General features: G+C 44.2%; 1 protein-coding gene and 1 non-coding gene across 3 annotated transcripts in view; both read right to left on the reverse strand.

Annotated features, from left to right (window-relative positions):
- epha8 (eph receptor A8) overlaps positions 1-21498 on the reverse strand; it is a 568862-nt gene that overhangs the window by 71024 nt on the left and 476340 nt on the right. The gene's annotated exons all lie outside the window — the stretch shown is intronic.
- LOC144691290 (U6 spliceosomal RNA) lies at positions 19376-19482 on the reverse strand. Its single transcript, XR_013579091.1, has one exon. It is a non-coding gene; the product is annotated as a U6 spliceosomal RNA (small nuclear RNA).

The raw sequence follows: 21498 nt of genomic DNA on the forward strand, positions 1-21498 counted from the left end.
TGAGTGAGATACAGCCTCAGTCCAGCTGTGGAATGTGAGTGACATACAGCCTCACAGTCCAATGTGAAATGTGTGTAAGATACAGCCTCAGTCCAGCTGTGGAATGTGAGTGAGATACAGCCTCAGGCCAGCTGTGGAATGTGAGTGAGGTTCAGCCTCAGTCCAGCTGTGGAATGTGAGTGAGATAAAGCCTCACAGTCCAGTGTGGAATGTGTGTAAGATACAGCCTCACAGTCCAGCTGTGGAATGTGTGTAAGATAGAGCCTCACAGTCCAGTGTTGGATGTGAGTGAGATATAGCCTCACAGTCTAGCTGTGGAATGTGAGATACAGGCTCACAGTCCAGGTGTGGAATGTGAGTGAGATACAGCCTCACAGTCCAGCTGTGGAATGTGAGTTAGATACAGCCTCAGTCCAGCTGTGGAATGTGAGTGAGGTACAGCCTCAGTCCAGCTGTGGAATGTGAGTGAGATAAAGCCTCACAGTCCAATGTGAAATGTGAGTCAGATACAGCCTCATCCAGCTGTGGAATGTAAGTGAGCTACAGCCTCACAGTCCAGCTGTGGAATGTGAGTGAGATACAGCCTCACAGTCCAGCTGTGGAATGTGAGTGAGACACAGGCTCACAGTCCAGCCGCTCTCACCACCACCCGACCCTTGTGTCTTTCTCATTTCAGATCCTCAAGGGCTGCCACTTGGCCAGGCTGTGACGCAGTATCATGAAGTGTAAGAGAAGGGAGAGACTGATGGTGATCAGGAACTGAGGGTTGGTAATGTGTGGGGCTGTTAGTGAATGTAACTGTCTAGCTGTGGACAGCCTGACTAGAAAGAGGATGTGACATTTGCCTGTCCTGTTACCTCTCCGCCTCTTCAGCTGCTCACTGTATATCTATTGGGAAGAGTTGTGACCCCCTTAATAATATAACGAGCTCAGCTACCTAACAGGCAGTCAGAGATCGCGAGTTCAAAGGTCAGGAACTACAGTCATCGGCAGGCTTTAGGATTTCTGTGGATGCGCCAGCCGGGAAATGGGTACACACGCACAGTTTGGGTGATTTTACAATCTTCGTGTTTTCTACATGTGCTCTGGCTGGGAATGGGCCATACGTGCACAGCTGATGTTTTTCTCTTTGTTCTTTAGGCTGTGAATCGGCCCTGTGTGCCCACGCAGAAGAAATGACGAAAAAAAAAATGAAACAGGAAGAAAAGATCAAGTGACCTGGAACCGGAAGAAGGTTTCCCGAGGAGTAGGACAAGGGGAGGGGGACATGTAGGAGGTCTCAACCAAAAGGAAGGTCCAAAACCAAGAAGCAGGACAGGGAGAGGTCCCAGAAAAAGGTCCCAGGCAGGGACAAAGACGGGGATCAGGGATAGATCCCATTGAGTCAAGATAAATGACAGGATCAGAGAAATAGACTCTGAGTTAAAGAGAAAGCTGCAAGCAGCAGACTTGAGGCAAAGTAGGCTTGAAAGAAGCCCAGAAGATCTGAGAGGGTAGCCAAAGGATGGCAATTCAGTGCTGCGGGCCATAAGGACAAAGGTGCCCTCCTGCAGCAGTGGTTTTCTGCTTGGCATGACCAAAGATCTGAAAGTATGTTTGGAAGGTGAAGCTTGAGTGTATGTGGAGACACAGAGGAAAGGTGAGCTTGGAAGATGAGCTTGAAACCCTGGAAATAGATCCTTGTTGAAGCCGTCCGAATGGGAGCGACATTTGGAGAGAATTCCAAGGTGAGTTCTTCAAATGTGGAGGTTGGAAGCCCTCATGCGAAAAACAGAGTTTCAGTGAGACTAGTTGGTTCGCGGTATGACAATTGTCTCAGTGGGTTTGTTGTGAAATCCATAGAATCTGCTTTGATTGCATCTGTCATTTACTTTGGAGTGTGGTGTATCTGGCCACAGCCTGACAGTTGGTTCACATGTATCACATACTTACCCTAAATATTAGCGTGTAGGATAGATATAGTAAATTGTTTTATCTTTCTGAATTTATATGTGTCTTTAAAGATATAGCTGGAGTGAAGGGGTAGTGAATATTTGAATTATTTTCTTGCGTTTATATTGAGATCTTTCCAACATTTTTGTCTGGTGTTTAAAAAGTTCATTTTTTTTGTTTTAATAAATATTTTATAATTTGTGTTAAAAGTTCATCAGCAGACTGCTATAAATTTGTTCAGTAACTTTCCTCCATGGTTTCTTAAAAATAAGTTAGGATCTATCAAGCCAGGTTTCACTCTGGGACAAAAACAAAAATAGCTGAAAAAACTCAGCAGGTCTGACAGCATCTGCGGAGAGGAATATCGTTAACATTTCGAGTCCGTATGACTCTTTATCAGAACTGAAGAAAAATAAAAATGAGGTGAAATATAAGCTGTTTGAGGGGGGGTGGGACAGGTGGAGCTGGATAGGAGGCCAGTGATAGTTGGAGGCAAAGGAGAGATTGCCAAATATGTCATAGACAAAAGGACAAAGGGGTGTTGGCGGTGGTGACATTAGCTAAAGGATGTGCTAATGGTGACATTAAGGGTAGAAAGCAGGATGAGCAAGGGACAGATAGCCCTAGTGGGGGTGGGATAGGGGGAAGGGATCGAAATAGGCTAAAAGGTGGAGATAAAACAATGGATGGAAATACATTTAAAAGTAATAATAGAAATAGGTGGGAAAAGAAAAATATCACTCTGAATGTGTGTGTCTTTAAAGATATAGCTGGAAAATATTCACTCTGGGACCTGACTTGTCCAGTATTAACATCAGCTGGGATTGTAACAATGACGAGGTTATGCAGGGTGCAGCAGACCACGATGAAGTGACCCGAGTTTTGCAGAGTACTGCAGGGCAGTGCAGACAGTGGAAGTGTTGTCAGCTCCCCAGTGTTCTTTTCAATGATGTTCTGTATGACAGCGTGGCTCTAATTATTTGCATGTTGCCCATGTGTGTGTTTGGGTTGCACATCATGAGTCAGGTGATCAGCAAGTTTAAGAATACATAAGACACAGGAGCAGGAGCATGTCATACACCCCCTCGAGCCTTATTGGCCATTTAATAAGACCCTCAGTCTCAATTGCACCGTCCTACCCAATCTCCATAACCATTGATTCCCTTAAAGTCCAAAAATCTATTGGTTAGTCCTGAATGTCCTCAATGATGGGGCATCCACAACCCCTGGGGTATTCCAAAGATTTATGCCCCTCAGAGTGAAGACATTTCTCCTCATCTCAGTCCTAAATGGCTGATGCCTTATTAGTCTGCTTGTCACCTCTTGCTTTCAGGTCTCTTTGCTGGTTAGCAGTATAAGTATTGCAAAAAGAGCCGATTGTGTAAGCCTCTCCTGCCAGTACATAGTCTCTCTACCAACAAGCCCCGTGTAGTGCCTCCCTGTGGTGATAAATGTAAACTGGATACCTTGCAAATCCAGGAGACTCATAAAAGGCCTGTGCCCCAGATGCAAAGCATGCAAGCCCGCTGGCATGCAGCAATGCCCTGCTGCCCATAAACCATGCCTTCAGCTATGGGTAATTGCTTCACTACCTTGCAGGTGTCTCAGGACAGAAGGCTAAGGGACCAAACCCCAACATAAGATCTGGAATGGAGTCCTGTAGGCAGTAATCTGTCATCTATCAGGCAGCTTTCTGGCAACTCCCACAGCAGAGCTGGTCCCAAATAGTATTGGTTTCATCCTTTCCCTTGAACAACACTAGCAATACCTAGAGGGGGTTCCTGATGCTTGGGCAGCTCAGGGTCTCCATACTATTTTCCTAGGCCTGTGCCATGGAGAGGGCATTCCAGCTTTGTGGTTTAGATTCTGTGCCAGCTGCAGAAGGGACTGCCACTCACGAATTGGCCACAAAAACCACAACAGATGGTGTTCAACGCAGAAGTGACACACACTATGGGTGCAGTCCATCATCTTCTGAGATGGACAGATGCCATCAAGGCCCATTCTGCTCAATTTCTTCTCGTAGGTCAACACCGTCATCCCAGGAATCAATCTGGTGAACCTTTGTTGCACCCTGGCTAAGGTAGCCATATCCTCCCTTAGGTATGGAGGTCAAAACCCTGCACAATAATCCAGGTGTGGCCTCACAAAGCTCTGCTAAAATTGTGTTAAGAAACCTTACTCCTGTATTCCAATCCCCTTGCAATAAAGACCAAGATACTTTTAGCCTTGCTAATTGCTTGCTAATTTCCCATGTTTTGTGTACAAAGACACACAATACCCTCTGAATGCCAACCTTGAATAATTCTCACTGTTTAAGAAATATTCAGTTTTTCTATTCTTCTTATCAGCTCACATTTCCCCACATTATACTCCATCAGCCACTTTGTTGCCCACTCACCTAACCTATCTACATCCCTTTTGACTTTTTGGGCCAAAGTTTTACATAGCTGAGTTGCTGGCAGTAGGCGGGTCAGAAAGTCGTGAGGAATCAGAATCGGGATTCCTGTGTATGTTGTTCGGTGTGTGTGCATGGCTTCACAGACCAGGCCCCCGCTTGGAAGGCAGCCTGATTGACAGATTTTGCTTCCATTTGGGATCGAAGGTAGTCAGTGAATCCCCAGGACTAGGTAAACCCAAGCTTGTAGAGGGTAATCTGGAAGGGGAGAGAGAGAGTCGTTGATAGGTGTTACTCGCAATAAGAGGTTGTGGTGGAAAAGTTAATCCAGGTTGGTCTTTTGGCTCAAGCTGGTTTATTTTCAACACAGCTCCTCAGTGCTACTAACTTCCAAGTAGCTTCCACACAAAGTGTTCCAGCTGTATCTTTTTATTCTGTTTAGATGGGATAATCAATGCCCATCACCTGTTTAATTAGCAGTTGTCTTTAACAAGGTGCTTGCCATGCAGTGTGATGATTTATAAATTGACAATCGGTGGGGAGGCAGGGGCGTTCAGCAGCGGGGGTTGGGAAAGTAATCAAACACCTGTGTGGAGGCAAACTTTGTGGAATTGCAGGTGGGGGGAGTTTTGTAGGGAGTGGGGGCTCTCAATAGTGGAGGTTTCTCAGTCAGGCTTGAAAGACACTCACCCTGAACCCACCAAATCCTCACCTCAGTGAAGCAGCTGGGCTTCCCAAAGGTCAAGGAATCCGGCCGACAGAAGTCAAAATTGAAAAGGTGAGTGACAGTGAGGCTCTTAGCCTTATTAAAATACTTAAAGCACTGACCCACCTCCTTTGGAGCTGGTTGGCTGCCCTCCAATCTTCCAGCCTTAGTAAAAGCTAGAAATGGGCAGGCCAGAGGAGGGATTGGGTTGCGTGACAGATTTTTCAAACTCCTCAGATATTGAAGCAGTCCGTGTCCATATGCAGCAAGACCGTGACAACATTCAAGCTTGGACTGATAAGTGGCAAGCAACATTCATGTCACACAAGTGCCAGGCAATGACCATCTCAATAAATGAGCATCTAACCACCTCCCCTTGACGTTACCATCGCTGGATCTCCCACAATCAACATCCTGGGGGTTATCATTGACCAGAAACTGAACTGGACTAGCCATATAAATACTGTGGCTACAAGAGCAGGTCAGAGGCTGGTAATTCTGTGGAGGGTAATTGACCTCCTGATTCCCCAAAGCCTGTCCGCCATCTACAAGGCACAAGTCAGGAGTGTGATGGAATACTCCCCACTTGCTTGGATGAGTGCAGCTCTAACAATACTCAAGAAGCTCAACACCGTCCAGGACAAAGCAGCTCACTCAATTGGCACCCCAGCCACAAACCTAAACATGCACTCCTTCCACCACTGATACTTCCAGAGGTATGGCATGAATTTCTGGAAAGACAGGGGAAGATGAAGGGTGTGCATGAACAGCATGCAGGCAAAGAATTATAAGCTCAATGGTTGGGCAAAGTTTGGAATTTACATCCCACTGAAGGAATGTGGAACCAGCCAAGATAGATAGAATCTGTCCTGAATCAAGAGCTTACAAGGTACTCACATCAAAACTAATGACATTGAGACGGAATCCATGTCAAATCAGGCAAGTTCCTAAACATGACACAACAAGCAATTCCATTGCAAGCCAAACATGGTCAAAGACAAGATCTATTACACACCACTCCTACAGGTACACATCACCGTGAGAATGATCAGTAATCTGAGGGTAGATTTATAGTGGCCAGATTGGGATGTATCAGCAAACCACTCTTATGGTTCAGAAACCCATAAGCTCACAAACTTGTAAAGTTGTAAATTTGTACCGTGTAAGAATTTTGCTGTATTGTATATAGTTATTGGTTATCTATTAATAGGGGATCATTTTCAGTTACGAAACAGGGGATTGTTTTGGTACACCTTTAAGTAGGTATGGCTATAATCTATATACATCACCAGATAGAAAATGATGTGATGTACAACATGATAGGTAGTCTGTAGTGTGGAGTCATCCAAGTAACACTTGTAATCAAGAGCTCTCCAAGATTGTATATGTACTTCTTAATCTCCATGAATAAAGAAGTCACATTTAAGTTTAGCAATCCCATCTCAGTGGCTGATGCGTTAATGTTCAGAAGTCAGAAAAGGAAACACAACAGGTGTGACACCCGCAAAGCAACATGTGAGCAGTCAATGGCAGCCTGCACCATCTGGAAGCCCACAATCCTGACAAAGACAGGTACACACTACAACTCCCTTCCTCTGGCCAGAGGGGACTCAATCCACCGCCCTCTCCTGGGGTACAGAGCATCAGTTACCTCCATTTTACAGCTACAACACTGGCATCTACCCAGCAATGTGGAAAATTGCCCAGGTATGTCCTGCACACAAAAAGCAGGGCAAATCCAACCCAGCCAATTACCACCCCATCAGTCTACCCTTGATCATCAGTAAAGAGATGGAAGGGATCATCAATAGTGTTATCAAGCGACACTTGCTTAGCAATAACCTGCTGACTGATGCGCAGTTTGAGTTCTGGCAAGGTCACTCAGTTCTCGATCCCATTAAAGCCTTGGTTCAAACATGGACTAAAGAGCTAAACTCAAGAGGTGAGGTGAGAGTAACTGCCCTTGACATCAAGGCAGCATTTGACTGAGTGCGGCATCAGGGAGTCCTAGCAAAACTGGAGTCAATGGAAATCAGGGAAAATTCTCCACTGGTTGAAGCCATACCTAGTACAAAGGAAGGGGTCTGTGGTTGTTGGAGGTCAATCATTTCAGTTGCAGGACATCCCTGCAGGAGTTCCTCAGGGTAGTGTCCTCGGCCCAACCATGTTCAGCTGCTTCATCAATGACCTTCCTTCCATCATAAGGTCAGAAGTGGGGATGTTCGCTGATGATTGCAGAATGTTCAGCACCATTCGCAACTCCTCAGACACTGAAGCAGTCCATGTTAAAATGCAACAAGACCTGGACAATATCCAGGCTTGGGCTGACAAGTGGCAAATAACTTTCACGCCACACAAGTGCCAGGCAATGACCATCTCCAACAAGAGAGAATCTAACCATTTCCCCTTGACATTCAATGGCATTACCATCACTGAATCCCCCACTATCAACATCTTGGGGGTTATCATTGACCAGAAACTGAACTGGACCAGCCATATAAATACTGTGGTTACAAGAGCAGGTCAGAGGCTAGGAATCCTGCAGTGAGTAACTCACCTCCTGACTCCCCAAAGCGTGCCTGGATGAGTGCAGCTCAGTGGATGTTTGTTGATGGGATGCCAATCAAATGGGCTGCTTTGTTCTGAATGGTGTCAAGCTTCTTGAGAGTTGTTGCAGCTGCGAGGAATCTTTCGATGCAGACTCCAAGCAGCTCCGGCAATCGGAAGGGTCAATGTAATTTTCAAGGGCAGGTAAGCATGTATTTGTTCTTCTAATTCCTGTGGGCCATCTCTTTCCGATGCTAGTTGGAAGTTTTGGCCCAATATGATTGAATTTTACATTCAGTTTGAGAGAGAGACATGTGGGTCCAAGACTAGTATTTTAAACTTAAATAAGGGCAATTATGAGGGTATGAAAGCAGAGCTAGTTAAAGTGAACTGGCAAATGTGGTTAAGGGATAGGTCAATAGAGGTTCAGTGGCAAACATTTGAAGGGATATTTCAGAATACACAGAATATATACATCACAATGAGAAAGAAAAATCCCAAGGGGAGGACCCACCATCCGTGGTTAACCAAAAGAGTTAAAGACAGTATCGAACTTAAAGAAAAAGCATATAGTTACGCAAAGGCAGGTGGCAGGTCAGAAGATTGGACAGAATATAAAGAACAGCAAAGAATGACAAAAAGATTAATAAGGAGGGAAAAATTAGAGTGCAGAGAAAGCTAGCTAGAGATACAAAAGCAGATAGTAAGAGTTTCTAAAGATATTTAAATAAGAAAAGGGTTAAGAAAGTGAGCATTGGTCCTATAGAAAGTGAGTCTGGGGAATTAATAATGGAAAGTCGGGAGATAGCGGATGAATTAAACAAGTATTATACATTGGTTTTCACTGTAGAGAATACAAGTATCATCCCAGAAATAGCTGCAATTCAGGAAATGGAAGGGAGGGAGGAACTCAGGAAAATTACAATCATCAGGAAAATGGTTTTGTAGGAGTTGAGGGCTGACAAATCCCCAGGTCCTGATAGACTTCAACATAGGGTCTTAATGTAAATGGCTAGTGAGATAGTTCACAGAATCAGAATCACAGAATCACAGTGCAGAAGAGGCCCTTCGGCCCATCGAGTCTGCACCGACACGTGAGAAACACCGGACCTACCTACCTAATCCCATTTACCAGCACCTGGCCCATAGCCTTGAATGTTATGACATGCCAAGTGCTCATCCAGGCACTTTTTAAAGGATGTGAGGCAACCCACCTCCACCACCCTCCCAGGCAGTGCATTCCAGACCGTCACCACCCTCTGGGTAAAAAAGTTTTTCCTCACATCCCCCCCTAAACCTCCTGCCCCTCACCTTGAACTTATATCCCCTCGTGACTGACCCTTCAACTAAGGGGAACAGCTGCTCCCTATCCACCCTGTCCATGCCCCTCATAATCTTATACACCTCGACATGGTCGCCACTCAGTCTTCCCTGCTTCAACGAAAACAACCCAAGTCTATCCAACCTCTCTTCATAACTTAAATGTTTCACCCCAGGCAACATCCTGGTGAATCTCCTCTGCACCCCCTCCAATGCAATCACATCCTTCCTATAATGTGGCAATCAGAACTGCACACAGTACTCCAGCTGCAGCCTCACCAAGGTTCTATACAAGTCGCTGATGCATTTGTTTTAATTTTACAAAATTCCCTTACTTTGGGAAAGGTTCCATCAGATTGGAAAATAGGAAATGTAACTCCTTTATTCAAAAAGGGACGTAGACAGAAAGCAGGAAACTACAGGCCAGTTAGCTTAACATCTGTCATAGGGAAAATGTTAGAAGCTATTATTAAAGACATTATAGCAGGGCACTTAGAAAAAATCAAGGCAATCAGGCAGAGTCAACATGGTTTTGTGAAAAGAAAATCATGTTTAACCAATTTATTGTAATTCTTTGAAGAAGTCACATGTGCCAAGATAAAGGAGAACCAGTGGATGTACTGTACTTAGATTTTGAGAAGGCATTTGATAAGGTGCCACGTCAAAGGTTATTGTGGAAAATAAGAGCTCATCATGTAGGGTGTAACATATTGGCATGGATAGAAGATTGGCTAGCTAACAGGAAACAGAGAATAGGCATAAATGGGTCTTTTTCTAGTTGGCAGGATGTGACGAGTGGTGTGCCACAGAGACAAGTGCTGGGGCCTCAACTTTTTACAATTTATATAAATGACTTGGATGAAGGGACAGATGATATGGTTGCTAAATTTGCTGATGGCATAAAGATAAGTAGGAAAGTAAGTTGTGAAGAGGATGTAAGGGAGCTACAAAGGGACATAGGCTAAGTGAGTGGGCAAAGATCTGACAAATGGAGTATAGTGTGAGCAAATGTGTAATTGTCCATTTTGGAGGGAAGAATAAAAAAGAAGCATATTATCTAAATGGTGAGAGATAGCAGAGCTCTGAGATTCAGAGGGATCTGGGTGCCCTAGTGCATGAATCACAAAAGGCTAGTATGCAGGTATAGCAGGTAATTGGGAAAACTAATAGAATGTTACTGTTTATTGCGAGGAGAATTGAATAGAAAGGTAGGGAGGTTATGCTTCAGTTGTACAGGATACTGGTGGGACCACATCTAGAGTACTGTGTACAGAATTGACCTCCTTATTTAAGGAAGGATGTAAATGCATTAGAAGCAGTTCAAAGGACGTTTACTAGATTAATACCAGGAATGTGCGGGTTGTCTTATGAGGAAAGGTTGGACAGGCTAGGCTTGCATCTGTTGGAGTTTAGAAGGGTAAGAGGTGACCTAATCGAAACTTTTAAGACCCTGAGCGGTCTTGACATGGTGGATGTGGAGAGGATGTCTCATCTTGTGGGAGAATTCATAACTAGGGGCCATGGTTTAAAAATAAGGGGTTGCTCATTTGAGACAGAGATGAGGAGAATATTTTTCTGAGGGTCTTCTGTCTTTGGAACTCTCTTCCTCAAAAGGCAGTAGAAACAGAGTCTTTGAATATTTTTAAGGTAGCGCTAGATAGATTCTTGATAAGCAAGGGCTGAAAGGTTAACGGAGGTAGGTGGGAATGTGAAGTTAATGTTACAATCAGATTAGCCATGATCTTATTGACTGGCGGAGCAGGCTCGAGGGGCCGAGTGGCCTACTCCTGCTCCTAATTCATATTTTCATATGTATGTTTGTATGTAACACTACAAGGAATAATCAGATTTGTAGGAAGAGGCAAAAAAGTGGCAGAAGAAGGAAACAAATGTTAAGCCACATAGCATGAACTGTGTTGTTTCACTGCTGTGTCAAACATTAATGTAAGAGCTCAATTTAAAGCCATGGTGGACAAAGGAGGGGAACTATAGTCAAAGAACAAACAAATATGCACTAATTGAGTAGTGGAAATAGCTGGTTTGTTTTAAGAACGTGAGAAATTCCAGTTGGGTTCAGCTTCTCACAGAAAATGGAGAGGATTGCAAAACATGATCCCTAAGAAATGAAAACAGAATTTGACTTATTCAATCACCACAAACAGTTCTCCCAATATATGACCACTGGTTTTCATTTACATGAAAAATAGACAGAATCTCAGATTGTGGTTATCATACCCTGCAGCAGTGCTATAAGTCCTGCAATTTAATGAAATAAAAAACAGAACTTGATTCAGTCACCATAGAGCAGTGGTCTTGACTACGCAGAGCCACTTGTCAATGATACTACAAAGCACGCCAAAACTAATAAACCACTGAGCTACTTAACTCTCTTGGCTAGTCATAATGGTATATCACTCACGTCACAGTTCCTTCAAGGGACCAATTAGGCAATCAGCTTAAATCATTGTGGACAATTTCAGCTCAAACCTTGAATAATCATTTGAAAATGGTGACAATCACATTTTCCCAAGCCCGTTTTTACACATTCTCGTGTTTTTTTTAAACCATAATACTGCTGGGTGGAGAGGGATTATGGAATGAGCCATTTTAGGTTGAAATTACAGAATAGAAATCACAGCATGAAATGTTACTTGCAGCCTAATTACTTTGGGTATAAACATCCTTTAGTTCCTGGGCAGTGATCCGTACCCAACTGAAGTGAAGTTGCATCAGGCCACAAGATCACAATCAATGATGAAAGTTGTTTAGACAAAAACAAAAACAAATGCTGGAAATCTCAAATAAAATCAGAAAATACTGGAAATTCTCAGCAGGTCTAGCAGCATCTGCAGAGAGAAACAGAATTAACAGGTAGCATTTGAAGCCCTCTCCAATGGCAAATTTGGGGGGCAGAGACAGGCTGAAGCACGATTTTTAAAAAATTCATTCATGGGATGTGGGTGTCGCTGGCCAGGCCAGCATTTATTACCCATCCCTAGCTGCTCTAGTTCACAGGGTTAACCACTGTGGGTCTGGAGTCACATGTAGGCCAGACCAGGTAATGACGGCAGATTTCCTTCCCTAGGGACATTAGTGAACCAGATGGGTTTTTACAACAATCGACAATGGTTTTATGGTCATCATTGGACTCTTAATTCCAGATTTTTATTGAATTCAAATTTCACCATCCCCCGTGGCGAGAGCTTTACCCTGGGTCTCCGGATTACTAGTCCAGCAACAATACCACTACGCCATCACCTCCCCAAAATTTCTGACTGTTACTTTTGTTTGTTTTCTATTCTCTTTATCACCTTTTCCACCATGTCTTCCCCTTCGTTTGCTAGTTTAAATTCCTCATGATCGTCCTGTTTATCCTTTTCACAAAGTCTCTGGTCAGGGTCATTTTTGGGTGGAGCGCACCCCAGCTGTACAGTTCCTTTGTATCTCAGTACTGGTGCCGGTGTCCCAGACCACTCCTTCAGTCACGTGTGCACCTTCGCAATCTGCTTCCTTCTAAACCAAATTGCACATAGCTCAGGTAATAATTCATCAATCCAGGCTGTAACCAGTGTGGCCCTGTTCTTTAATTCAGCTCCTGTTTCCTGGTACTCTACAAATAAGACTGCTCTTCCCTATGTTGTTCATCCCAACATGGGTCACAATGACTGGAACCACCCCCCACCCCCACCACCCCCCCCTCTCCAATATCCTTTTAAACTGGTTTAAGATGTCCCTCACACTGGCACCAGAAAGGCAACAAACCAAGTGTGTCTCTCAATCCTGCTACAAAGGATACTCTCCCTAATTATTGAATCCCAAACAACTACTACATTGCACTTCCCCTCCTCTCTGCTTTGGACTGCTGCCTGCGCCAAGGTGCCATGGTCCACTTTCTGACCGTCCCTCCAACTGTCTTTATCCTTATTCTCACAGGGACCACGTACATTGTACCTGTTGGATAGGATCAGTTTTTCTGAATCCCCGTTCTCTATCTCGCCCAGGTTCCCCTTACTTTGTACGCAATCAGTCACACCAACCCCGGTTTGAAGCTGCACCTCTCTACAAAATGTAGCTCAGGTCTGCAACAACCTAATGAGGAGAATTTTTCCCTCGTCGGGCAGGCTCGGCCGGGGCGGGTAGGGGCAGTCGGGAAGCTGACCACTGTCCGCAATCGTGGCCAAATCACGATTTAACGCCGGCAGGCCAATTAAGGCCGGTGTAGCGTCAAACGCGTGCTGCAGTGCTCAGCGCTACCTGTGTGTGTGTTGGTGGTGGGGGTGTGGAGGAGAGTGAGCGGGGAACTTCACGCATGCGTGTGAGTGCGTGCAGGCAAAGCTCCCCGAGGCACAGAGCTGCCTCAGGGAGATGAAAAGTTTTAAACATTAAAAATGAAGATTTAAAAATGTTGTAAAACATGCCCCCTCATGTGACTCTGCCACGTGAGCAGGGACGTGTTATAAATAGAATGTTAAATTTTTTATTTTATTTTTATTTGCTTTGGAAACCCTCATCCCGCCCATGGATGAGGTTTTCTAAAGAATGTAAAGGCCGCTTGGTCTTTTCTCCTGCCCGCCAACCATAAGGTTGAACGGGCAGCGAAACATTTTTTTCAATTACCTTTTTAATGGCCTTAATAGGCCTTTTAATTGTTGTTGGGTGCGCTGCCGACTCCAGCGTGCACCCGCTGACTAAAATATTGCGCGATGATGTCGGGACGTTCACCCGATGTCATCGTACGTCCTTCTACGTTCAGTTGGGTTGGGCATGCGCCCCCTCAATGAGCTAAAAATTCTGGCCTATGTGTCCAAGTGTCCCCACCTCCCACTCCAGCTCTGTCCAGGATGGATTTGAGACAGAGACATCTACTGCACATGTGCTCCCTTATGACAAACTCCCACATGCTGCAACCCAAATACACAACCTGTTCTGTTATATCCTACTCTTGACTATTCCTATATACTGTTTAGCCAGTGTAAAGTTTATTGTTCTTTTTCTACTGTCAAGAAGATATAACAGTGTTATTGGAATTTATTGTAAAATAGTGGTGTATGTGTGTGCGTGTGTGTGTGTGTGACTTAATTGGATTAAAGGCAGCTGGTCTGAGGGCTTTGATGCATTAGAAGATAAGCTAGGTTTGAAGTGTTAAGTAGGTAAACATTGGGGAAGTTTAGAGTATAAGGTGTAAAAAAAATTTACATTTTTAAATAAACCAGGCTAGATTGTTTCCAAAGGAGGGGTGAAATGTGTCACCTAGCCAGCTGAAGTTCAGAAACAGTGTGTTTATTATTCTCAAAGATTGCTGGTAAAATTGGTACCATGATAATTTTTTATGATCAGGGATGTAAAACCCAAAGACATAGTGAAACAGTGGGAATTTGCCATTCAAAAGGGGAAAATATGTATAAAGGAGAGAAGGCTGTGTGTAAAGGCAGAAATTTTAAGATCTAACAAGTGTGAAAAGTCTTCAGCATCTATGCCTCAAGCTGCTGTCTATAACAAACTGAAGTTAAGGAAACTCACTTTGAATTGGACTGTTCAGGGTATCATGTTTCTTTGCTGAGTCTTTTAAAATCTATGTGTATTACTGTTGCCTTAACGGAGGTGTAACTGGGAGTCAGATTAATTAGGGGATTTTGAAGTTATTATAGTAGTATTTTGTAGACATATGCATGTGCTTAAATCATTTCTCTTATTAATAAATGTGTAATCTAGTTTTGTAAAAACCTATAAGGCTTGGTGGTCTTATTACTACTGAATTCAAAGCTCACATCTCAAAACATACAAATTGCAAAAATAGTTGTGGCAGTTGTCTCAAGCTTTCCTCTGGGGTTTGAACAACTCAGCATTTACCATCGGCTATGTCATAACTCTACACAGTAACTAGCATCAAAGACTAATACCTGAGCCAAAATTTTAAATGCTTACTGCCTGAGTCCTTAAATGGATCACTGCACGTATTGGAGGTAAAGAACAGCACTCTTTTGCCCACTCTAACTAATTCCATCTCTCATCAAATTCCCAACTTTTACACTCTGTTTCTGATCACTCAGCCCTTACCTTTATGCACATTTTTGAGCTGTGCACAAGTTACAAGTACTCAGCTTCCTGTTCACAGTCTCCATTTGTCCAATCACATACTATAAATGCCCCTGATAGGCAGTCTCCTTAACTAAGTTGCAATAGGGAGAAATGGTTTCCTCTGGTAAATGTGTCACTAACCAGAGGTCATTGATTGAAAATAATGGGCAAAAAAGTGAGGGGGGAATGAGGAGAAATTGTTTCATACACTTATATTATTTGCTATTTCGTGGACAATTACCTCGCCTGGTGGTGCTGCTAAGTCTTCATAACTGTCCTGTGATTGGGCCAGTAGCATGGAGAGCCCGCCCATCATCCTCAATTGGATGGCGGTCACCCCCCCCCCTCCCCCACCACCACCACAAGGCAGTCAATTAGGAGGCCGCCTGTGGTAAAACCATCGAGCAGATCCTGCTGCCGGCAAGTGTGGCCTTGGGACCCACTTTTCAACCCAATACCAGAGTCCCGACTCACCTGGTAAAATTCAACCATACGACTTGAATTTCTCCTTTCCAGGCTGAGGAATAGCATTTTGCCAGTTCTTCCTCACAACTCAGACACCCCAACACTGGGGGTCAGCCTTGTAGCTCTTCCCTGCACTGCCTCCAGCCCTGAATTATCTCCATTGGGGCTTTGCAATGTGAACTATCTGGAATTCTCAAGGTATGGTCTAACCAGAATATGAAACAGATTAGCCAACCTGTCCTCTGTATATTTTACTGTAGGGCATTATCACTGGCTCTGCTTATTGCTGCCTGCGTTAGGTAGTAGACTTGATTCTCAACTTCATCTTGGGCTATTTCAGCAAAATGAAGTATATATAATGTAGTAGGCAGTATAAGATCTACACAATATAGATACATAGTAACAGTAGGAGGCCATTCAGCCTCTTGAACCTGTTCCACTGTTCAGTTAGATCTTGACTGATCTGCGCTTCAACTCCAGGTATCTACTTTTGTCCCATATCCTTTGATGTTCTTACTTAATAAAGGTCCGTCAATGCCACTCTTTATCCTTGTGCCCAACTGGATCACTTAGAAAAGATGCTAAGAAGATCCAGAGAGAGGGCAGAATCAGCCTGTGTTGTATATATGTACCATACACCTGTGTCTGTGTGGTTGTGTATTTGATGGTTAATATATGCAGGGCATAGACAGTTTTCTCTAATCCTGTTACATACTGATGAAATCTACATACTAAGATCTCTGAAAGTAATTCTTTCTTCTTCATATACATGACCATATTTCAACAGGGCACACTTTACTGTTAGTTTCATAATGCACCAACTAACCTGCACAATGAATACTCAAAACAGGGTGTTCTCACTCTGCATTCCTCAAATTTAAAATATTGCAGTGGTGGGCAGGAGGAAACAGATCTGAACTGGAAGAGATCTCCTTTATTTAGATCTCTGAATCATTCTAAACAGACCAAGGTGGACACGAAGGCACCTGAGAATCTTCTCTCCTTAGGTGGTCCCTCAGGATCGAGGATGACCTGCTTTCACTCTGGGTCAGTGGGTTCTGAGATGGCTGATGAGTCCAATACGCAATCTGCAGATTCTGCCACATGTGGGGCAGGTGGTGCTTGAAGAGTTGGGTAGATGGATAGTTTGCAGGTTTGTGTATTCTCTTTGATGTCTCAACTTCATCTCTTTGTGTTCTCGATGAAGGCTCTCGATGTGTTTGGTGCCTTCCCAAATGAATTTTCTCCATTTTTGTCGGTTACAAGCCAGGGACTCTCATGAGTTGGTGATGTGATAGAACATAACACTTTTTTTTGTAAAATATACCCTCATGGATATTTATTCATTTTAAACTGGATCTTTCAGCTGACAAAGACCATTAAAATGACTGACCCAATGTCTGTGAGTTATTGTCTGTGATTCACTAGAAAAAAGAAGCCATTTTGCAGTGTTAGAAATGTTACACCTCATTATTTCTGAGGAGTTACTAACAGACCACTTGGGGACTGCACAGCCTAAGTTCAAAGGGAGCTACACAAATGCCATTGCATTTGATAGGTCAGACTTGCCAGCAGAGCCAGAGAGTCTACTGAGACGATGGTCTTTCAAACATTCCTTTTAACCCATAATGACAGAGACGTTACCAGTCCTGAAGACCAAGCCGAATTCCAGACACTGGATAAACATTCTTTGTTGAAGACCTTGTGGAGAGGTAGGATCATATGGTCTAAGTCTCTGGCTTGTTGAACAAATTAATATTGCCTTCCTGAGCTGCAAGCCAGGCTGCTGCTTTAACATCTGGCTAGCAGGCCACACAGAAAGCTCTGGCCAGGCTAGGCAGCTAGCCCCATCTACCCTGCCTCTGCTGAAAGTTCTATACCACTGCCTACAAACTGATTCATCTCTGCATGCCGATTTCATCTTGTGAAGTCAACACCACCGGAAAAGCGAATCTTACACCGTCGGTTTTCAGCCCGCTGACCTCCATGAAGAAGCTCCTCGTGGGACTTTGGTTCTGGACTCTGGACCTCATGTGAACCAATATTCATTTTTTCTGTGGCCTCTGTACTGTCAAGCCATCTTTTCTCTATCCCTCTCTCTACTTTATGTGTGAGGAGGGGGGTGTTGTGGACCCTCTTTTTTGTGGTTTTTGATGTGTGCAATAAACTAACCTTTTGATTTCATCCTACCTCGAGTTTGCTGTGAGGTTATTAGTAGGGATTGGATCACACAAAAAACAAGGGGTTGGGAAATGTTATTAAAAAGGAAACAGATGAAAACACCTTTCTGTTTATGGATGGGTGGTGAGAGGAAAAATTAGTGTTGTTTGAACAGACCCCACTCCTGTCCTTAACAGTGAATTGTTTGATGTCTTCAGGAACGCTTTGAGGACATCTCTAAAGTGTTTCTGTTATCCTCCTGGGAATCTCCTGCTACAACCGAGTTCCAAGTATGGCAGTTGCTTCCGGTCTCTGGTGTCAGATACACAAACCAAATGTCCTGTCCTGAGAGCTGGTTTTGAGTGATTGCCTTGTAGCTGGGCAAGTTGGCTTGGAGAGGATGCTGCTGTTGGACCGCGTTTTTTGCCACTGGATTTGGAGGATCTTACAAAAGCTCTGCTCTTTAAACTTCTCCATTGCTTTGAGCTGCCTGCTATAGGTTGTCCAAGCTCCAAAGCATATAGGAGTGGGAGGTCACTGCTTCCTGGTGAACCATGACTTGATTTGAATATTGGGTTTGAGATCCTGGTCCTAAACACTCTTTTCCTCAGTTGGCCGAAGCTGGCACAATGGAGACGATGATGTATTTTGTCATCTATATCTCCCTTTGTTGACAGGATTACAGCAGCATGCTTCAGTTTAGTTTCTCTTAATAACGTACAGGCTTATCCAATCATACACCTGAGCAGTTAACAGACACACATAATCAAACACTGAACAATTGAACAATCAAGCACTAAACTCGTCATTAATCTCAATCAATTGGGGGAAGGTGTTGCGCTGTGGGATCTAGTTGGAAGAGGACCTTCATTTTCCAGGTGTTTAGTGAAAGACCCATTTTCTCATATGCTTCGGAGAAGGAGTCAACAATGAGCTGGAGCTTAGTTTCTGAGTGAATGTACAAACAAGCGGCACATACAAACTAAAGCTTCATGACTGAATTTGAAGTTGAAGAATATAGGGGAGAGGCTCACGGTGAAGGGAGAGTCAGTCACAGTGAAGGGGGGGTGTTCGATCATGATGAATGAGGATTGGGTCACGGTGAAGAGAGAGTCGCTCATGGTGAAGTGAGGGGTTGAATCACATTGAATGGGGAGTCGGTCACGGTGAAGGGGGAGTCGGTCACGGTGAAGGGGGAGTCGGTCACGGTGAAGAGGGAGTCGGTCACGGTGAAGGGGGAGTCGGTCACGGTGAAGGGGGAGTCGGTCACGGTGAAGGGGGAGTCGGTCACGGTGAAGGGGGAGTCAGTCACAGTGAAGAGGGAGTCGGTCACGGTGAAGAGGGAGTCGGTCACGGTGAAGAGGGAGTCGGTCATGGTGAATTAGCTGAAGATTGGCAACTGTGATGCTGGGGACCTCCAGAGGAGACCAAGATGGATCATCCACTTGGCACTTCTGGCTGAAGATTGTTGCGAATGCTTCAGCCTTATCTTTTGCACTGATGAGCTGGGCTCTTCCATCATCGAGGACAGGGATATTTGTGGAGCCTCCTCCTCCAGTGAGTTGTTTAATTGTCCACCACCATTCACAACTGGATGTGGCAGGACTCTAGAGTTTAGATCTGATCCACTGGTTATTATTCTTTCGAGTTATCAACAGTCACAGATTGCAACTCTTTTGAGTACAATCACAGTTCTTGGTTTCCAGGAGTGGGACATGAACCCACAACCCTCTGATTCAAAGGCGAGGGTGCTATGAACTGAGCCACAGCTGACACCTCCCCGCTTCACGAATTTGCGTGTCATCCTTGCGCAGGGGCCATGCTAATCTTCTCTGTATCGTTCCAATTTTAGTGTATGTGCTGCCGAAGCGAGATCTGATCCACTGGTTGTGGAATCGCTTAGCTCTATGTATCACTTGTTTGGCCTGGAATTAGTTCTGTGCTGTAGCTTCACCAGGTTGACGCCTCATTTTTAGGTATGCCTGGTGCTGCTCCTGGCATGTCCTCCTGCACTCTTCATTGAACCTTTACTTCACTGCCAGGGGCAGAGTGATGTATTTAATGTTTTCTCATTGTGATGAACGATACCAAATGAAGTCAGGCATTATATGCAAATGTTTGTTTGTTCGCGCAGTGGTTATACGATAATCCAGCTCCTTGATTTGCATTTGTCCTCATCTAACTCAAGTATGTATCAGTCTATCTTCCAAAAGGCAGAAGAAGTGCATAAAGAGACTTGTATGAGATTAAATTATTCACCCAGTAGTGGGAGAGGGTGGCATAGTGGTATTGTCACTGGACTGGTAATCCAGAGACCCAGCGTAATATACTGGGGACCTGGGTTTGAATCCCACCACGGCAGATGGTGAAATTTGAATCCAATAAAAACCTGGAATTAAAAGTCTGATGATTATGCAACCACCATTGTTGTAAAAAAACCCATCTGGTTCACTAATGCCCTTTAGGGAAGGAAATCTGCTGTCCTTACCTGTGACTCCAGCAATGTGGTTGACTCTTTAAAAAATGCCCCCTGATCAAGGGCAATGAGGGATGGGAAATGAATTCTGGCCTAGTCAGTGACACCTGTACCTGCACATCATGAATTTGTTGAATTGTTGAAGCTCCCCCTCCGAACCACTCACCACCCTGACCTGGAATTATATCGCCTCCTGTTTCCTGTTCACGGTACCTGATAATTGGGCTGACTGCAGTGGAAAGGAATATCAGATGTTGAGTATAACAAGTGGTCTATCCCACACCGCACATGTTGCACCAATTCCCGACAGCCCTCTCAGCGCCTGCTTTGTTCCAACACTGTCAGTGATGGTAACTCTAGATCACTATTGCAAAATCTCTGAACAATTACCACAGAATGAAGCATTAGTCTGTCTCTTAAACTCCAACTCCAATGAAATCCTGTGATATATGACCAGGACCAGCTCAGTAAAGTTTAATTGTTTTTATTAAGTTTTTTAAACTAGGTCTGCAGTAGTTTCTGGTGTTCAAAGTGATCATCGCTTCATCAATGTCCTAGGGTGAAATTGTTGAATGGTCCCAAGGATGTCTGCAATGTAATTGTGCTGTGAATAGGGCTATTGATGAGTGATGGTAATACGAAAAAACTATTAGCATCATAATTTGTCTCTTTACTCTCAATTATGTTAAAAATGTGATTGCTATTCTCAAATCTTGGCATTAATTCGAAGTGCTCACTGCAGTGATTTTGGGATATGTGGAGAATGAAGAACGGGGAAAAGTGGAGTGGATGGGAGAGGAATTTTGTATAACCCTTAAATTCAGGGGACAGTAAGTGCGGAGCTGTGTGCTGACTCATGCTATCTCCCAAGCTCCAGAAAGTTTTATACCTCCTCAAGGTTAATGTGGGAGGATGTATTTTACAGCCTGTGAGACAGAATAGAACTCAATCGAGAGGATCACCACAACTGGGTCGGTGTACAGTGAGTGTAGAGGGATCAAGCATCAACAGCAGCAAGGTATGGGAGAGAGAGCGACAGCAGGATTGCTTTATCTATCGAGAAAACTCTAGGTGAAGGTCGAAGACATGTAAAATGTAACAAGGGTGTGAATAAAATCAAAATAAATCAAAGTGGGGATGAGATGGTGTGAGACTTTGTTTTAACTGTGTGTGTGTATTTGTGTGTGTGTGCATGTGTGGTGCACATGCATGTGGTGTGTGTGTGTGTGTGTGTGTGAGAGTGTGCACGTGTGTGTGGGAGAGCGAGAGTGAGGAGTGTGAGTGTGCATGCGTATGGTGTGAGTGGGGAGTGAATGAGTGTGTGTGTGTGTGTGAGAGAGAGAGAGAGTGTGTGTGGTGTGTGTGAGAGAGTGAGGAGTGTGTGTATGTGTGTGAGAAAGAGTGAGAAGTGTGTGT

This window comes from Cetorhinus maximus, chromosome 15 (assembly GCF_964194155.1).
Source record: "Cetorhinus maximus chromosome 15, sCetMax3.hap1.1, whole genome shotgun sequence".
In the NCBI taxonomy this organism is placed as follows: domain Eukaryota; kingdom Metazoa; phylum Chordata; class Chondrichthyes; order Lamniformes; family Cetorhinidae; genus Cetorhinus; species Cetorhinus maximus.